The sequence below is a fragment of the Colias philodice genome, chromosome 30 (assembly GCF_061535455.1).
Source record: "Colias philodice isolate Cphi_HAF_F1 chromosome 30, ilColPhil1 Martin Lab GWU primary, whole genome shotgun sequence".
NCBI classification, from domain to species: Eukaryota; Metazoa; Arthropoda; class Insecta; order Lepidoptera; family Pieridae; genus Colias; species Colias philodice.
The window spans coordinates 3,402,071-3,415,488 of NC_143115.1; the positions used below are offsets into that span (position 1 = coordinate 3,402,071).

The 13,418-nt window shown below is 32.4% G+C and overlaps 2 protein-coding genes across 3 annotated transcripts in view; one reads left to right on the forward strand and one right to left on the reverse strand.

Moving 5' to 3' along the window:
• Positions 1-3,452, reverse strand: part of dsb (scavenger receptor class B member debris buster) — a 101,440-nt gene extending 97,988 nt beyond the window's left edge. For both annotated transcript variants that reach the window (XM_089713384.1, XM_089713385.1), the window contains exon 1: positions 3,241-3,452. The gene's annotated coding sequence lies outside the window, so the exon portion shown is untranslated. The remainder of the gene's footprint in view (positions 1-3,240) is intronic.
• Positions 1-13,418, forward strand: part of LOC149475457 (uncharacterized) — a 252,747-nt gene that overhangs the window by 179,608 nt on the left and 59,721 nt on the right. The window lies entirely within an intron of this gene.

Consider the following 13,418-nt stretch of genomic DNA (forward strand, 5'->3'; position numbering starts at 1 on the left):
GATTACGTATGCTCGTCTATACTAAACGCACGTTAGTTTTTTGGGAGAAGTAAGAAAGAAGGGAATTCTTTCTTACTTCTCCCAAAAATCTTTCACAATGCTTTACACAAAAAGGCCGTAGTACCCCGATCATGCGCACAACTAACCACCTCCAAGCGTACCTTATTACTGTCTATATTATGCTAGCGTGTGTTGCTTGAATTTTTAAAAATAACGATAATAATTAAAGATACGTCATTTCCTCCCAGATGAAAATTTGTGAGCTGATTGTTAATATATTAATGCGATAAATAAAAAAAATCATCTAGCAATAATTCGAGGAAAACCTAGTCAGTTGATGCATATAAATTGGCAATAGATGCTTCTGTCTAACTCCTATGTAATAACTTTCAAAGTATCAGCTGACGGTTTTTCCACCAAGATACAGCCAGCTGACCTATATATTTATCCACAGTTACATATAAGCTATCATCAGGTAAATTTTTGTTTGAGAGGAAATCACGGAAAATAATTTTATTTTTTTCATGTTCGAGACACCAGCTGACGTATAATACACCATGTTGTAACCAGCTGATTATTTTTTTTCGTTGAGATATTGGGTTAGCTACAATTTGACAAATTTTTAGCTGAGAGGAAATGAATGAATGTATTTTTTTTTCCTACGTGCGTGGGAGGCTACAGCCGCTCATCCCCCCAACCGAGCTCCAGCTGACGTTCACGAGGCTTCATAATACTATACTTTGATGCATTTTACTAATTACCGCTTGAGAGGAACTTGGTCATAAAATCTGTTCCTGGCTCATTTCTATAGTTCATTACAACTGTGCGAAAGATAATGAATTATTTTCATAGTTCATAAGTTTTTTGAAGTGAAATTTTAAGTGTCTTCTTTAGGCGCGTTGAGAGTAAAATTTCAAGGTCGCGTCATGGCAATACCGTCACGCCATGGAGTAAGGCGACGATTTTGGTATCTTTGAATCTTGCTAAAGAAGTTCACTTCTGACACGTGTGCTCTTTTTGGTTTTGGTACACACGCTCTTTTTGGTTCATAAGCTACATCACTGTCAAGTATCATCATAATCCGTTCAGTGGTTATCGCATCAAAGTGTAACAAACATACATACATACTTACAAACTTTCGCGTTTATAATATTCAGAGTAAGATTCGAAATTACAACGAATTCCCTTTCGTTGTAATTGTTAAATTTGAACATTTATAGAGACTTTAAAGTATTTAATATGTATTACAAATTATTATTTAAAAAATAAAAAGTCTTATGTTGAGAATATACTATTATATGATTATATAAGGTATATCAAAGTCATAACTTATATGCAGGCATTGATAAACAAGGATTCTTCCATGATTTTATAAAAAAAATACAATTAATTAATTATTTGTTGCTATAAGTAATCGACTATATATTGTTAATTATTATCGATAAAATTTAATTTTAACTTGAACTCTACATTGTAGAACTTAAGTTATATACTAGAAATTTCTGTACAGCTAAAAGAAGACTAGAGTTATTATAAAAGAAACTTAATTATTATTGTTATAATTTGAACTCTACATACAATATAGAGCCTAAGTTGTAGGTCGAATTTTCTGTAAAACTAAAAAACTGCTTGCTTGCTTCCATGCAAACTTCCCCGTATTGCCACGGCAAATCTTAAAGGATAATAGTCAACTGCGTAGAAAATATTATTATAGTAGGTGCAGCAAGCGCGGAAACACAAGTTCAGAATTCTTTTACAAGAGAATATCCTACTAATATTATAAATGCGAAAGTTTGTGAGGATGGATGTGTATGTGTATGTTTGTTACTCTTTCACGCAAATACTACTGAACCGATTACAATGAAATTTAGCACACACATAGAGGGTAACTTGGATTAACACATAGGATAGATTTTATCCCAGAAATCCCACGGGAACTGGTATTATGCGGGTTTTTCTTTGAAAACACGTGCGAAGCCGCGGGCAGAATGTTAGTAATTTCTAAATGGAAGATACCTAGATAATGGAAGATATAAGTCCTTCCAATCTGTTGCGCGCTAATCTCAGGAACTAATAAGTCCATTAGTTCCTGAGATTAGCGCGTTCAAACACACAGCTAATATTATTATATTGGAATAGACACATAAATAAGCTTCTCAACTTAAAACAATAAAATATTAACTTCAAAACATTAACTACACTAAATGCAATTTACTATGATAGAGGGAAAGACGTAAATGTTAGCTTATTATTTATAATTAATTCAACCTCTATTGCATTTGTTTCTACTCACACAGCGTGAAAGGCATTATTTGTAATTTTTACACAATAATATATTTGTTTTTAATACCACATTCACATGTATGAAATTCTTTCACAACTTTACATTTAGCACTGAAACTAAATACATAACCAATAAAAACATAAACCAGAAGATTTACTAACATCAAGGTGTCGTAATTAGTTGCTAAAATTGAAAAAAAAAAATTGCAAAAAAAAAACAAATTTGTATAAATTGAATGTCAAAACAATCAATTCCGTAACTTGTAATAAATGTTATTAATTACAAGATTATTCATAAAACAACAAAAACAAAATTAAAATAAATTATTATTCATAATTTATTCACAAATTTATAATTTAATATCCAAATAGATTTTTATTGATTTTTGTTAATAAGTATTTTCTTATTCGAAGGATACCGCCAAGGTTTGTTGGAAGTATAATCACTACCTTAGTAATTAAAATTTACATTCCGACTAGCTATTACATTGTTACTTCATTCTTCAGTTAATTTCCAATATTTCTCAATCTTTATTATTGATATATATTATATAGTTCAATTTATTATTTGCTTCAAACAAAATTAATCTTATTCAGTTTTGCAATATTTAAATGAAACAGTACGTAATTTTATTGGTTTTTGTATTATTTAAATAATATAATAGTCGTAAACAAAATAAATAAATAAAAAAAATAATTACGACTAGTACCTATTATAAAAATAAAAATGTATTAAAAATAGTTCCTAAACAAGAGAACAAATAAAAATTTACCAATTTATGCAAAACGACCTACAGAATATATAATCGTGAACTTTAAACTTTTAAAAATGCATAGTCGCATACGCAACGCAGCCTCCGATCTCATAAGATCACTTTCGAGTGTCCCACTGCCCTAAATCCCCCCTTAAGTGAAAGCTAAATTAAAAACCGATAATGACATAATATCATAACCTACCTCACAGTCAGGTGGAAGATGTATCGAATATATGATCACAACACTATCACATTTCACAACGGGGCGCACTGAAAAAAAAAATCAACTGTCACTGTCAAAAAGCGCGGGGAACTGAAAAGCGCGGGCTCGCAACTTTTTTTTTTACGCTCGGCGCGAAGGCGTACGTTGGTTTGGTACGGGCTGTATGGCCCGACTGCTATACTCTGCGACCACCACTCACTTGAATCACGCAGCCAATATTTTTATAATAATATCGTCATTATTCTTCGGAAAATCGTGGAAACTGTTTAAACACATAACGACATTGTGATTGATGTGGTATGAATGTGTTTTGTATTTATTACTGTATTCTCGTAAGCGTCGTTTTATTTTATAGTGGCCATTGAATAAACAATTAATATATCTATTTTTATAAGCCCGTACATATAAACAACGTGACATTGCCAAATGTATTTTCAAGATTCACCATGCCTGTTGTGAATGATTGAAATTATTTATGTATTTTAGACTTTTATTAGATAAAAAATAAACAAAAAGCTCTAGATTCTCTACATTTTAAAAAAGTTTAGGTAAAGTTGTTTTTTTCACTTACTTTCTATACATTTCGTACCTACCATTCTTATGATTGGTTAAAAAATATGGTCTGATAAGTTATGTAGGTCATTCATACATTTCACTTGAATGAAGCTATTTAATTTATGAATGAATACCTATTATTATTTTTCTCATTAAATATTAAGATCAAACACATTAATTTCATATTATTATGCTAATACTATGCTAATACTATGTTACGTATCTAAGTTTTTGGATCAGTGTGTTAATTTATTATTTGTAACAATTTTCCCTTAGGTACCTATTGTAAATTTTATTTTTCAAACATTGAGAATATAACTTCATTTATAGGAAATTTTAATAAGAAAAATTTAGATCATCCTAACCTGTTAGTTTAATAGAGCATTTTTTATTCAGAAATTGCAGTAATACACTGGGGTAGATCCCTTTAAAAATAATAAAAAGTGCAAAAAAATCGCAGTCGGATGAAACCCATTAGAAAAGGAGGGGAATATGATGAAAATTAAAGGAAAAATAAATTACGGTCAATCCGAGTTCGGGAAGTGGGAGGGGGGAGCTTTTAAGAGAAAAAAATGGTTTCTCTCGATTTCCGACAAAACTACAAGTCCTACGGAAAAAAGTTCAATGGCAAAGTTGTAGGTAATAAAAAAATCTACAACTTTTGTATTGACAATTTTTTCACATAACCTCAAAATTTAGGTGAAAAATTCAAAAAACCAAGTTTTTGGTTTTTCATTTTTAACTACTTCAAAATTTATTTTTTTTCTACTACATTTGGTAGAAACTTGCTTTATTATGTCCCAAATACACTGTAATTTATTTGATTGAAAATATTTATTTTTTCGCCTTATTTTGAATTAATACCAAAAAAACAACCTAATTTTCAATCGAAAAGTCACCCGTCAAAATATCAGCTTTTTTCAAAAACTTTGGGAGCCTTTTATTCATCAAAATCTCTACTCTTATATGGTGTAAAAAAAATAAACCTTACCATAGTAAATGTTCTCAGGAAATGCTTACAAACAGTGTCATAATTAGCTTTTACTAAATCAGGCACACTTCTCGAACTCTATATCTTCTCTTGTATCGGCTTTTCGGTAATATTTCAAAAGAAAAAAAATTATCTGTTCTAAGTATAATATTTTACAGCATATTCAAAAGCAAAATGATGTCGATAAAAACATTTCAGGTAGTTTGAGAAGTGTGCCTGATTTAGTAAAAGCTCATTTTCACACTGTTTGTATGCATTTTCTGAGAACATTTACTATGGTAATGTTTATTTTTTTTACACCATATGAAAGTAGAGATTTCAATGAATAAAGGGCTCCCCAAGTTTTTGAAAAAAGCTGATATTTTGACGGGTGACTTTTCGATTGAAAATTAGGTTGTTTTTTTGGTATTAATTCAAAATAAGGCGAAAAAATAAATATTTTCAGTCAAATAAATTACAGTGTATTTGGGACATAATAAAGCAAGTTTCCACCAAATTTCGTAGAAAAAAAAATAAATTTTGAAGTAGATAAAAATAAAAAACCAAAAACTTGGTTTTTTGAATTTTTAACCTAAATTTTGAGGTTATGTGAAAAAATTGTCAATACCAAAGTTGTAGATCTTTTTATTATCTACAACTTTGCCATTGAACTTTTTTCCGTAGGACTTGTAGTTTTGTCGGAAATCAAGAGAAACCATTTTTTTCTCTTAAAAGCTCCCCCCTCCCTTTTCCCGAACTCGGATTGACCGTAATTTATTTTTCCTTTAATTTTCATCATATTCCCCTCCTTTTCTAATGGGTTTCATCCGACTGCGATTTTTTTTTGTTTCAAAAATTATCTACTCTAGTCTATAAACGAAACTCTACCAAAATAAGATATTACGTATACAAGCTGTGTCCTGCGGTTTTACCCGAATTTCTCTGCTGTTATTGATCTTATGTGACGTGATGATAATAAATAATCCAACCTCGATAAATGGGCTGCCTAACAATTTTTTTTTTCAAATCGGACCCGTAGTTCCTGATATTACCGCGTTGAAACAAACAAATTCTTCAGCTTTATAACAACCCAGTATTAGCATAAATAACAACTTAATGTTACACACTCGCTGCGAGCGTTGCAGCGAGCATTTCGCCGAACAGAGCGTCGAGCATTCACAGGAACGTTACATATATATAGTGGTGGTCATATAATTAAGAACGATCTGAAGTACTAGAAATTTTTATTTAAATAATGTCATACACAGAGATGTGCACCTTCTGAGAAGCAACTAGTTATGTTATAAAATAGCCACATTAATAGAGCAACTAAGTTTAAGAATAAAATATAATAAAATCGCCAACAATATTTTATTCAAAAATAGTTTATTTTACCAAAGCAACTCAAATAAAATCGCCAACAATATTTTATTCAAAAATAATTTATTTTACAAAGAATTGTTTTGTATAACACTTTCATTTAAAAAAATTACAATAATATGTTGCGAGAAAAATTTGTAAATCAAGTTAATACATTTTTAACTAAAATTAATATTTAATAGCATGTCCACGGCTTTTAATTACTGCTTTACACCGGCGAGGCATTGACTCTATTAATTTTTGACATTTTGCTAGAGAAATAGAGTTCCATTCTTCTAAGAAAACGTACAGCTCCCTTAAATTTCGACACTGTGTATTTGAAACCTTTTTCTTTACTTCGAACCACAGATTCTCTATTGGGTTTAGGTCAGGGCTGTTAGCTGGCCAGTCCAAAACAGAAACTGACTGCGCTGTTAGAAATTCCTTTACAGTGTGTGCAGTGTGCTTTGGATCATTGTCATGCTGGAATGTCCAAATAACCGGTAGAACTTCTTCAGCATAAGGTAACATTGTTTCTTCCAGTATATTTTTGTATTGGAATTGATTCATGTTACCTTCTATCAACTTTACAGGTCCAACACCATGTCCAGAAAAGCACCCCCAAATTTTCACATTTCCACCACCGTGCTTTAATGTAACTTTCGTGTAGGTACTTAGGGTCGAATTCTGTATTCGGAGGACGTCGAACATATCGTTTTCCATCGGAACATACTCTGTTTATTTTCGTTTAGTCAGAGAAAAGTACATTTTTGCACTGTCGCACAGTCCAGTTTTCATATTTTCTTGCAAATCTAAGCCGGGCTTGCCTGTGGCAAAGTTTCAACATGGGTACTTTTCTTGCTATCCGACCGTGCAATTTTTCTTCTAGCAAACGTCTTCGAATAGTGCGTGCTGAGATTGCTGAAGGGTTATTTTCGCCGAAATATTCTTTTCTCAGCCCATTGGACCCTTTAAAAGGATTTTGTTTCACCATACGGACGATGTTTCGGTCATCTTGAGGGGTTGTTTTTTTCTGTCTTGGCATACGTGGGACATCTGAAGTTGTTTGATACGTATCAAAATGCCTTATAGCGTGGAAAACCATAGTTTGAACATTGCAGATGCACTTTTTATAAGACCAATTCTTCCCGCGAAGTTTTATTATAACTTCCCTAGTAGATTTATCACAACTTTTATTTTTTTCCATTTTTTTTTTATGAGAAGTAATCACTTTTAATCTTTTGCAACACTTAATGGCGCCAAAATTATACAAACAACCACAACACACAACACACAACAAATCGAGTCGAGTGTTCTCTATTAAAATTTGAATAAAAGTATAAACTCTTATAAACTATTTAGCGTTCTTAATTACGTGACCAGCCAGTAAATAGGAATACTATGTTTAGAAGTAGTGTAAAAAGTTTGTCATTCATTTTTAGGCTAATCACGTGTATTAATGAATACAGTGAGTTGTTGGAAAAGTATTAATTCTAAATCGAGAAAAATAAAAATAATTACATGAAATTAGTTATGCATCTTAGTCTGAAAAAATCTTCCCTTTGTATCAGCGTTCTTAATTATATGACCACCACTCTATATAAATGTATTTAGAAACTGATGTTTTACTTGTATTATGTATATCGTTCGTGAGAACGTTATATTGTATATTCTTGTGTCTGATTTTATGCGAGTATTAAACATTTAGAAATTAAAAATTTAAACGGATTTTAAACGCGATTTAGCCCCAGTGATCACTCTTACTACAAAGTATGCGAAACGTATAGATGGATAGAACTTATGGATGATAACATAAATCGCGTTTTAATTCCGTTAAAATTTTTAATTTCTAAATACTACTTTATATTTGATTTTAAAGAGCAACAACAGAGTTTCTTTGCTACCTCTTTGTAGAAATTGCTTTCAGAACTGCACAAGCGAATACTCCTACTACTACTATACTACTTTATTACTATACTACAGTTGGCGAGCGCCGCGCCGAGCCACGAGCCGCGCACCGAATCAATATATATAAAAACGCAGATTTGTCTGCGAACTTGTCGCTGGCGACAAGTCTGGTAGATAAACTCGATTATAAATGGGAGCCAAATTATCTAAACAGATTATATATTATATCTTTATTTTATGTATATCTTTCTATTGAATTTTTTTGCGTTTTAAATATTTTATAATATTATGTACATTTCAAAAAAATATACTTTTAAATAAATATTTATAAGTGCAATAATTTATACTTACTGTTACCTCTTCATGGAACTGCATTTTACAGGTAAGATTGATTAAAGAAACAAACAATTCAGTAGTTCCACTTTTATTTCGATTTTTATTACAAAATATAATAAATATTAAATACTATAAGTAAAAAGGTGTAGGTATATGTCGCAGGCAAATTGTATAATCTCGCCGTTTACAAACGGTCGGCATTTTGTAATATGCCGAAATTCGTCTTTTTCCAAAATTCTACAAAAAGACGGCCGCGAGCCGACAGAGCCCCACTTCGTGGGGCTCCTATTTCTGTGTAGTTTTAAAAAACACGAACCTAACCTAACCCACCCCCTTATCCAAACCAAAAATTTCTGATTACGAATTTTCGGCATATTACAAAATGCCGACCGTTTTTAAACGGCGAAATATTACAATTTGCCTGCGACATATACATACAAATACAAAATTTGACTCAAAGACGGCACACTAACATACGTTTACACGATTAGAAGTCAAAAGGCGATGGCATGATTTAACTGTTTTAAGTGAAAGAGACACGAAGTAAAACGTGGCTAATTAGCCAACATTCCCGGGGCGCTAACAACCTATCTACCTTTTTAGTTTAGATATCATTATATGTAGTAATAACAAAAAGCCTTTATTTTGTAATATAATTTATCAAAAATGTTACTTATTCTCAAACGTGACATCTCATCACATGTTATCAACATATTGTTCACGTGACAAAGAAAATTGTCACGTAATGTCTTATCTTGATGTACAATCTGTTGAATTATTGCAATTTATTGCACATTTTCATATTATGTTTTCATCTTAGTGTGAGAGAGACAGCGCTATGGAACGTATGCTATCTCTGTCAAAAGTGGTTTTAATAGCTCTACTAAAGATTACGAAGGTATAACATTAGGATGCATACAGACACACTAAATTACAGACTACGAAAGGGACTGGTAAAGGGAAGGAATGGACAAACACTCAAAGAGACAGGAAGATAGAGAAAACGCAATAATATTCATGCTGCGCTTAGCGGTTAGCGGTTTCATCCGCGTGGCTCCGCTCCTATTGGTCTTAGCGAAATGAATAATGATATAATATAGCCTATAGCCTTCCTTTATAATATATAATATATAATTGGGCGAACACCGAAATAATTTTTCAAATCGGACCAGTAGTTCCTGAGATTATCGCGTTTCAACAAACAAACAAACTCTTAAGCTTTATAATATTAGTAAAGATTATAAGTGTATAATTGCTAACACATAACAATTAGTATTGCAATAAAATACATAAGAATTAATTAATATCAATCCGTATAAATATACAATCACTTATAGATTATAATTTCACGACTTTGTAAAATATTGCGAAAGATTCTATTTACCTATTTTTAAATAGTTTTTACTAGCTTTAGACCATGGTTTTGTCTGTTTTACTAATCTACTAACTACGAACAAAATATTTTAAATCTATCTCCGTACAAAATTGCATCCAAATTAGTACAATGGTATAGGCGTGAAAAAGTAGCATTTTAAGCGATTAGTTTAATGTGTCATTCAATTTATAGCCTATCTTTATTAAACAGCGCCATTCAATTAACCACCTGAATGATATTTAGCCATTCAATCAAATAACAAGGCAAATGATACAGAGCTATATATAATACTGCTTGCGAAACTCCCAGTTGACTTTGAAATCTACAAGAGGAAATTATTATAGTTTTTAAATAGCATTGTTATTAATAATACAATGATTGATATTAAGAATCAGATAATGATTTATTTAAATCTATTAAATAAAAATAACAATAGTTTTAATGTTAATATATATAAATCTCATGTCACAATGTTTGTCCTCAATGGACTCCTAAACCACTTAACCGATTATAATAAAATTCGCACACCATGTGCAGTTCGATCCAACTTGAAAGATAGGATAGTTTAAACATGTAGGTACCACGGGCGAAGCTGGGGCGGACCACTAGTGTTATAATAATTATTCCTTTAAGTTGCAAGTCGTAATAAAGATTGATTAAATTGCTTTGTAAGTTTCAAACTCAAACATTTCATTTTTCATTCAAACATTGATTTAATCAATTAGACTTCTTCTAGAAGCACTTTTGAAACGTCATTACATATTTTTAACATTTACCACCGATTCGGAAAGCAGTATCTACGGAGAAGAACCGACAAGAAACTCCGTTTAATATATCTAATTTCTTTATTTCTATTACAATAATTTATATGTGTGAGTATGTTTTTTATTAAAAATTATATTTATTCTTATAAATATGAAGAATTATATGGAAAAGAAGGAAGGGTACAATATAAAACCAAGCTACGACCGGAGCGGAGTAACAATGAAGAATTCTATCACACATCTGTAAAAATATTACTTTTAGAAGCAGGCGAAGTCACGTGTATCAGCTAGTATACAGGAAAATGATGTTATCCGACTCATTAAAAGTTAGTATCATAAAATGCACTTAGGCTCCAGTTCAGAAACCTAATTTAATTTTATGTGTTGTTTTAAGTTGTGCTATGGACACATTATTGACAAAACTTCACTACATAGTATAAAACAAAGTCGCTTTGTCTGTCCGTATGTCCCTTTGTATGCTTAAATCTATAAAACAACGGATTTGAAGCGGTTTTTTTTATATAGATAGAGTGATTCAAGAGGAAGGTTTTTAGTATATAATTTATTATGTTTTAGACAAAGCGGGCGAAGCCGCGGGCGGAAAGCTAGTGTAAAATTGAAGTGAAACTTCTTTATCGGGGTTTGTAAAAAATTTTGTGTAACATTTTTTCGTTACGCGTGACATTTTTCCGTTACGCGCCATCTTTTGAATTCTTATCCCTGCCACGCATGATTCGACGTATTTCTGTAAAGTTACATATTATAGTAAATTATTTTTTGAAAAATGAGGTCATAAAGAAGTTTCACTTCTTACGTGTGTACACTAGTACACGCACACATTTTTTTCTTCTAATACGGAGCGAAGCTGCGGGGCAAAAGCTAATAATATAAAGAAATTTTTGAGATAAGCGAAGTATCTAACTGGCACAAACAGTAAAACAGGAAAAAGTTGCATTAAACAGCTTTGAATTCATTCATTCGCATTACTTTACGTTTTATATGCAGCCATAGAATTTTACTTTAAACATCTTTTAATATTATAAACTAGAAAGTTTATGTTTGTTCATATTTTACGGGAAAGCTACAGAACGGATATCCCTACTAATATTATAAATGCGAAAGTAAATCTGTCTGTCTGTTACGCTTTCCCGCTTAAACCTCTCAACCGATTTTGATGAAATTTGGCACAGACAATCTTTAGACCCTGAGAAAGAACATAGGCTACCTTTTATCAAAACATCACGCGGACGAAGCTGCGGGCGGAAGCTAGTTGATAAATATATCCTCTAAACCTCCAAAACGGCTGAATCGATTACATAGGTTCAACATCTATCTTAATCTCTTATATATAAAATTCTCGTGTCACAATGTTAGTCTGCATACTCCTCCGAAACGGGTGGACCGATTCTCATGAAATTTTCTGTGCATATCGGGTAAGTCTGAGAATCGGCCAACATCTATTTTTCATATGTACCACGGGCGAAGCCGGGGCGGGCCGCTAGTATAATATATAAATCTCGTGTCACAATGTTTGTCCTCAATGGACTCCTAAACCACTTAACCGACTATAATAAAATTCGCACACCATGTGCAGTTCGATCCAACTTGAGAGATAGGATAGCTAACATGTGCAGGTACCACGGGCGAAGCTGGGGCGGACCGCTAGTTTTATTATATTTCTTAAATTGATATATGACTACAGTGCATGCTACAGTGCGTACACAGCATAAATGTATTATCATTTTAAAATAATACATGTAGGCAGTTACATTTTTTGATGAAAATACAGAGAATACAGTAAGTATTTGTACATGAGCAGTGGTGGCTCAGTGGTGAGACCTCGGACTTCGAATCGATAAGTCCGGGGTTCGAGACCAGGCGAGCAGGCAGGAAATAAATTGATTTTTTCAATTTATCTGCGCATGTTGTAACATTACCACTGCTCGAGCGGTGAAGGAAAACATCGTGAGGAAACTGACATGTCGAAGAATTAAAAAGTTCGACGACATGTGTCATCCGCCAACCCGCACTTGGCCAGCGTGGTGGATTATGGCCTGTACCCTAATGGGAAGCCCGTGTCCCAGCAGTGGGAACGTATATGGGCTGATGATGATGATGATTTGTACATGTATTGTATTTAATGGTGTTTGTTATAAAAGATAGCTGCAAATCTTCGTCTTCACTTGCGTGGTACCTAAGTTCTCATACTAATTAATATTATAAAGCTGAAGAGTGTGTTTGTTTGATCGCGCTAATCTCAGGAACTACTGGTGCGATTTGAAAAATATTTCGCTGTTAGACAGCCCATTTATCGAGGAAGGCTAGGCTATCATCACGCTAAGATCAATAGGAGCGGAGCAATGCGGGAAAAACTGCAGGGCTCGTGAACAATAAAGTATCATAAATAAATAAATAAAAGTTTCTTCCTAATGTCATGTTACAAACATACTTAGGTACTTAATTTTAGTAGTAATAGATACTGATAAAAATATATTCATTTCATTGGTACATTTGCTAAAATAAACACTCAGGCGCTAGGAAACTACCAATGCAACTTTTAATTTAGGCTTAATAATAAATAAATTATTTATGTTTATTTAATACTAGCTTCCGTCCGCGACTCCGTCCGAGCGGATGTCGGTCTTCGCGTGGGTGGTTTATTTCTCCATTTTGAGTAACTCTGACAATGACATCTTATAAATATCTATTGAACCCAAATACGGCTAGGCCTATAATAATACCCAACGTGTGTTCGCGGTTCTACAGAACAACGTCTATGGATAAAACTGAAAAATTAAGATAATTTTTTTTTCTACGTATTTTTCCAGGATAAAAAGTATCCTATTTTACGCCCAGGACAGACAGACAGACAGACAGACAAAAATTTTTT